This window comes from Acipenser ruthenus, unplaced genomic scaffold (genome assembly GCF_902713425.1).
Source record: "Acipenser ruthenus unplaced genomic scaffold, fAciRut3.2 maternal haplotype, whole genome shotgun sequence".
NCBI lineage: Eukaryota > Metazoa > Chordata > Actinopteri > Acipenseriformes > Acipenseridae > Acipenser > Acipenser ruthenus.
This window is the reverse complement of record NW_026708654.1, coordinates 1-7,500: the sequence shown is the minus strand read 5'-3', so window position 1 is coordinate 7,500 and position 7,500 is coordinate 1.

The following is a 7,500-nucleotide window of genomic DNA, read 5'->3' as shown; positions in this document are numbered from 1 at the left end:
ACACAAATGGCACACTGTTGCCCAAAACAGAGCCTCCAAACCCCGTGAAGGCAAGAGACTTAAAGTGCATTAAAAATAAAAAAATGTAAGGGACCCACACTGCCTACTCAAGCCCAAAACAGAGCCTCCAGCCCGGCCTGATCTGGCGCCAGGCGCGGGAGGGCAGCATACTTCCATCAGCATGGAAGTCCAGGACTGTAAGGGGACCCACCGCCTCCCCAAGCCGAAAACAGAGCCTCCAGCCCGACCTGATCTGGCGCCAGGCACGGGAGGGCAACAGACAGACTTCCAGGGAAGTGGAAGCTGCCAGGGGTGAATGGGAACTCTGCCCGGGGTGCAGAGCCTCCCACATGGCTTGACTTATTATTTTTACTTAAATATTTTTTTGATCAAAAGACCATGCCCTTAGTAATATGCACTTACCCCCCCAGTGTATCTGTTATCTAATAGCATTATGAGAGCAAGTCACTACTTCATGCCGACCTCCTGGAACTGCCGCTCGGCCACCCAGACCCACTTTGTCCACTAAGGTTTTTTGTGGCTATGGTAATGTATTATTATTATGTGTTTATTTAGCAGACACCTTTATCCAAGGCGACTTACAGAGACTAGGGTGTGTGAACTTTGCATCAGCTGCAGAGTCACTTACAATTACATCTCACCCGAAAGACGGAGCACAAGGAGGTTAAGTGACTTGCTCAGGGTCACACAGTGAGTCAGTGGCTAAGGTGGGATTTGAACCGGGGACCTCCTGGTTACAAGCCCTTTTCTTTAACCACTGGACCACACAGCCTCCAATGTAGCACTATTCTGACTCTAGTCAATTCTATTCTAACTATGGTCATTTAGCTCAATGGTGACTCTGGTCATGTAGCTCAATGGTGACTCTGGTCATGTAGCTCAATGGTGACTGGTCATGTAGCTCAATTTTGACTATGGTCAGTGCGGCAGTGTGGAGTAGTGGTTAGGTCTCGGGACTAGAAGGTCGTGGGTTCAATCCCAGGTGGGGGACATTGCTGCTGTACCCTTGAGCAAGGTACTTTACCTAGATTGCTCCAGTAAAAATCCAACTGTATAAATGGGTAATTGTATGTAGAAAAATAATATAATTGTATGTAAAAATAATGTGATATCTTGTAACAATTGTAAGTCGTCCTGGATAAGGGTGTCTGCTAAGAAATACAGTGGCTCTCAAAAGTATTCACCCCCCTTGGACTTTTCCACATTTCATTGTGTTACAACATGGAATCAAAATGGATTTAATTGGGAGTTTTTGCCACTGATCAACACAAGAAAAGTCCATAATGTCAAAGTGAAAAATAAAATCTACAACTTGTTCTAAATTAATTACAAATATAAAACAGAAAATAATTGATTGCATAAGTATTCACCCCCTTTGCTATGACACACCTAAATAAGCTCTGGTGCAACCAATTGTCTTTAGAAGTCACATAATTAGTTGAGTGGAGTCCACCTGTGTGCAATTAAGGTGTTTCACATGATTTCAGGTTAAATACACCTGTCTCTGGGAGGTCCCACAGTTGGTTAGTACATTTCCTAACAAAAACTACATCATGAAGATGAAGGAACATTCAAAGCAAATCCGGAATAAGGTTCTTCAAAAGCACCAATCAGGGGTAGGATATAAGAACATTTCCAAGGCATTGAATATCCTCTCAGAGCACAGTAAAGTCCATTATTAAGAAATGGAGAGAATATGGCACAACTGTGAATCTGTCTAGAACAGGCCGTCCTCAAAAACGGAGTATCCGGGCGTATAGGGCACTAGTCAGGGAGGCCACCAAGAGGCCTATGGCAACTCTAAAGGAGTTACAGTGTTCCACGGCTGAGCTGGGAGACACTGTGCATATGGCAACAATAGCCCGGGTGCTTCACAAAACTGGCCTTTATGGGAGAGTGGCAAAAAGAAAGCCATTGTTGAAAAGAACTCGCATCAAATCTCGGCTAGAGTTTCCCAGAAGGCATGTGGGAGACTCTGAGACCAAGTGGAAGAAGATTCTATGGCCTGATGAGACCAGAATAGAGCTTTTTGGCCTCAACGCTAAGCGCTATGTTTGCCACTGATCAACACAAGAAAAGTCCATAATGTCAAAGTGAAAAATAAAATCTACAAATTGTTCTAAATTAATTACAAATATAAAACAGAAAATAATTGATTGCATAAGTATTCACCCCCTTTGCTATGACACACCTAAATAAGCTCTGGTGCAACCAATTGTCTTTAGAAGTCACATAATTAGTTGAATGGAGTCCACCTGTGTGCAATTAAGGTGTTTCACATGATTTGAGGTTAAATACACCTGTCTCTGGGAGGTCCCACAGTTGGTTAGTACATTTCCTAACAAAAACTACATGATGAAGATGAAGGAACATTCAAAGCAAATCCGGAATAAGGTTCTTCAAAAGCACCAATCAGGGGTAGGATATAAGAACATTTCCAAGGCATTGAATATCCTCTCAGAGCACAGTAAAGTCCATTATTAAGAAATGGAGAGAATATGGCACAACTGTGAATCTGTCTAGAACAGGCCGTCCTCAAAAACGGAGTATCCGGGCATATAGGGCACTAGTCAGGGAGGCCACCAAGAGGCCTATGGCAACTCTAAAGGAGTTACAGTGTTCCACGGCTGAGCTGGGAGACACTGTGCATATGGCAACAATAGCCCGGGTGCTTCACAAAACTGGCCTTTATGGGAGAGTGGCAAAAAGAAAAAAACTCGCATCAAATCTCGGCTAGAGTTTCCCAGAAGGCATGTGGGAGACTCTGAGACCAAGTGGAAGAAGATTCTATGGTCTGATGAGACCAAAATAGAGCTTTTTGGCCTCAACGCTAAGCGCTATGTTTGCCACTGATCAACACAAGAAAAGTCCATAATGTCAAAGTGAAAAATAAAATCTACAAATTGTTCTAAATTAATTACAAATATAAAACAGAAAATAATTGATTGCATAAGTAATCACCCCCTTTGCTATGACACACCTAAATAAGCTCTGGTGCAACCAGTTGTCTTTAGAAGTCACATAATTAGTCGAATGGAGTCCACCTGTGTGCAATTAAGGTGTTTCACATGATTTCAGGTTAAATACACCTGTCTCTGGGAGGTCCCACAGTTGGTTAGTACATTTCCTAACAAAAACTACATCATGAAGATGAAGGAACATTCAAAGCAAATCCGGAATAAGGTTCTTCAAAAGCACCAATCAGGGGTAGGATATAAGAACATTTCCAAGGCATTGAATATCCTCTCAGAGCACAGTAAAGTCCATTATTAAGAAATGGAGAGAATATGGCACAACTGTGAATCTGTCTAGAACAGGCCGTCCTCAAAAACGGAGTATCCGGGCGTATAGGGCACTAGTCAGGGAGGCCACCAAGAGGCCTATGGCAACTCTGAAGGAGTTACAGTGTTCCACGGCTGAGCTGGGAGACACTGTGCATATGGCAACAATAGCCCGGGTGCTTCACAAAACTGGCCTTTATGGGAGAGTGGCAAAAAGAAAGCCATTGTTGAAAAAAACTTGCATCAAATCTCGGCTAGAGTTTCCCAGAAGGCATGTGGGAGACTCTGAGACCAAGTGGAAGAAGATTCTATGGTCCGATGAGACCAAAATAGAGCTTTTTGGCCTCAACGCTAAGCGCTATGTTTGCCACTGATCAACACAAGAAAAGTCCATAATGTCAAAGTGAAAAATAAAATCTACAAATTGTTCTAAATTAATTACAAATATAAAACAGAAAATAATTGATTGCATAAGTATTCACCCCCTTTGCTATGACACACCTAAATAAGCTCTGGTGCAACCAATTGTCTTTAGAAGTCACATAATTAGTTGAATGGAGTCCACCTGTGTGCAATTAAGGTGTTTCACATGATTTCAGGTTAAATACACCTGTCTCTGGGAGGTCCCACAGTTGGTTAGTACATTTCCTAACAAAAACTACATCATGAAGATGAAGGAACATTCAAAGCAAATCCGGAATAAGGTTCTTCAAAAGCACCAATCAGGGGTAGGATATAAGAACATTTCCAAGGCATTGAATATCCTCTCAGAGCACAGTAAAGTCCATTATTAAGAAATGGAGAGAATATGGCACAACTGTGAATCTGTCTAGAACAGGCCGTCCTCAAAAACGGAGTATCCGGGCGTATAGGGCACTAGTCAGGGAGGCCACCAAGAGGCCTATGGCAACTCTAAAGGAGTTACAGTGTTCCACGGCTGAGCTGGGAGACACTGTGCATATGGCAACAATAGCCCGGGTGCTTCACAAAACTGGCCTTTATGGGAGAGTGGCAAAAAGAAAGCCATTGTTGAAAAAAACTCGCATCAAATCTCGGCTAGAGTTTCCCAGAAGGCATGTGGGAGACTCTGAGACCAAGTGGAAGAAGATTCTATGGTCTGATGAGACCAAAATAGAGCTTTTTGGCCTCAACGCTAAGCGCTATGTTTGCCACTGATCAACACAAGAAAAGTCCATAATGTCAAAGTGAAAAATAAAATCTACAAATTGTTCTAAATTAATTACAAATATAAAACAGAAAATAATTGATTGCATAAGTATTCACCCCCTTTGCTATGACACACCTAAATAAGCTCTGGTGCAACCAGTTGTCTTTAGAAGTCACAAAATTAGTTGAATGGAGTCCACCTGTGTGCAATTAAGGTGTTTCACATGATTTCAGGTTAAATACACCTGTCTCTGGGAGGTCCCACAGTTGGTTAGTACATTTCCTAACAAAAACTACATGATGAAGATGAAGGAACATTCAAAGCAAATCCGGAATAAGGTTCTTCAAAAGCACCAATCAGGGGTAGGATATAAGAACATTTCCAAGGCATTGAATATCCTCTCAGAGCACAGTAAAGTCCATTATTAAGAAATGGAGAGAATATGGCACAACTGTGAATCTGTCTAGAACAGGCCGTCCTCAAAAACGGAGTATCCGGGCGTATAGGGCACTAGTCAGGGAGGCCACCAAGAGGCCTATGGCAACTCTAAAGGAGTTACAGTGTTCCACGGCTGAGCTGGGAGACACTGTGCATATGGCAACAATAGCCCGGGTGCTTCACAAAACTGGCCTTTATGGGAGAGTGGCAAAAAGAAAGCCATTGTTGAAAAGAACTCGCATCAAATCTCGGCTAGAGTTTCCCAGAAGGCATGTGGGAGACTCTGAGACCAAGTGGAAGAAGATTCTATGGTCTGATGAGACCAAAATAGAGCTTTTTGGCCTCAACGCTAAGCGCTATGTTTGCCACTGATCAACACAAGAAAAGTCCATAATGTCAAAGTGAAAAATAAAATCTACAAATTGTTCTAAATTAATTACAAATATAAAACAGAAAATAATTGATTGCATAAGTATTCACCCCCTTTGCTATGACACACCTAAATAAGCTCTGGTGCAACCAGTTGTCTTTAGAAGTCACATAATTAGTTTAATGGAGTCCACCTGTGTGCAATTAAGGTGTTTCACATGATTTCAGGTTAAATACACCTGTCTCTGGGAGGTCCCACAGTTGGTTAGTACATTTCCTAACAAAAACTACATCATGAAGATGAAGGAACATTCAAAGCAAATCCGGAATAAGGTTCTTCAAAAGCACCAATCAGGGGTAGGATATAAGAACATTTCCAAGGCATTGAATATCCTCTCAGACCACAGTAAAGTCCATTATTAAGAAATGGAGAGAATATGGCACAACTGTGAATCTGTCTAGAACAGGCCGTCCTCAAAAACGGAGTATCCGGGCGTATAGGGCACTAGTCAGGGAGGCCACCAAGAGGCCTATGGCAACTCTAAAGGAGTTACAGCGTTCCACGGCTGAGCTGGGAGACACTGTGCATATGGCAACAATAGCCCGGGTGCTTCACAAAACTGGCCTTTCTGGGAAAGTGGCAAAAAGAAAGCCATTGTAAAAAAACTCGCATCAAATCTCGGCTAGAGTTTCCCAGAAGGCATGTGGGAGACTCTGAGACCAAGTGGAAGAAGATTCTATGGTCTGATGAGACCAAAATAGAGCTTTTTGGCCTCAACGCTAAGCGCTATGTTTGCCACTGATCAACACAAGAAAAGTCCATAATGTCAAAGTGAAAAATAAAATCTACAAATTGTTCTAAATTAATTACAAATATAAAACAGAAAATAATTGATTGCATAAGTATTCACCCCCTTTGCTATGACACACCTAAATAAGCTCTGGTGCAACCAATTGTCTTTAGAAGTCACATAATTAGTTGAATGGAGTCCACCTGTGTGCAATTAAGGTGTTTCACATGATTTCAGGTTAAATACACCTGTCTCTGGGAGGTCCCACAGTTGTTTAGTACATTTCCTAACAAAAACTACATCATGAAGATGAAGGAACATTCAAAGCAAATCCGGAATAAGGTTCTTCAAAAGCACCAATCAGGGGTAGGATATAAGAACATTTCCAAGGCATTGAATATCCTCTCAGAGCACAGTAAAATCCATTATTAAGAAATGGAGAGAATATGGCACAACTGTGAATCTGTCTACAACAGGCCGTCCTCAAAAACGGAGTATCCGGGCGTATAGGGCACTAGTCAGGGAGGCCACCAAGAGGCCTATGGCAACTCTAAAGGATTTACAGTGTTCCACGGCTGAGCTGGGAGACACTGTGCATATGGCAACAATAGCCCGGGTGCTTCACAAAACTGGCCTTTATGGGAGAGTGGCAAAAAGAAAGCCATTGTTGAAAAAAACTCGCATCAAATCTCGGCTAGAGTTTCCCAGAAGGCATGTGGGAGACTCTGAGACCAAGTGGAAGAAGATTCTATGGTCTGATGAGACCAAAATAGAGCTTTTTGGCCTCAACACGAAGCGCTATGTTTGCCACTGATCAACACAAGAAAAGTCCATAATGTCAAAGTGAAAAATAAAATCTACAAATTGTTCTAAATTAATTACAAATCTAAAACAGAAAATAATTGATTGCATAAGTATTCACCCCCTTTGCTATGACACACCTAAATAAGCTCTGTTGCAACCAATTGTCTTTAGAAGTCAGATAATTAGTTGAATGGAGTCCACCTGTGTGCAATTAAGGTGTTTCATATGATTTCAGGTTAAATACACCTGTCTCTGGGAGGTCCCACAGTTGGTTAGCACATTTCCTAACAAAAACTACATCATGAAGATGAAGGAACATTCAAAGCAAATCCGGAATAAGGTTCTTCAAAAGCACCAATCAGGGGTAGGATATAAGAACATTTCCAAGGCATTGAATATCCTCTCAGAGCACAGTAAAGTCCATTATTAAGAAATGGAGAGAATATGGCACAACTGTGAATCTGTCTAGAACAGGCCGTCCTCCAAAACGGAGTATCCGGGCGTATAGGGCACTAGTCAGGGAGGCCACCAAGAGGCCTATGGCAACTCTAAAGGAGTTACAGTGTTCCACGGCTGAGCTGGGAGACACTGTGCATATGGCAACAATAGCCCGGGTGCTTCACAAAAC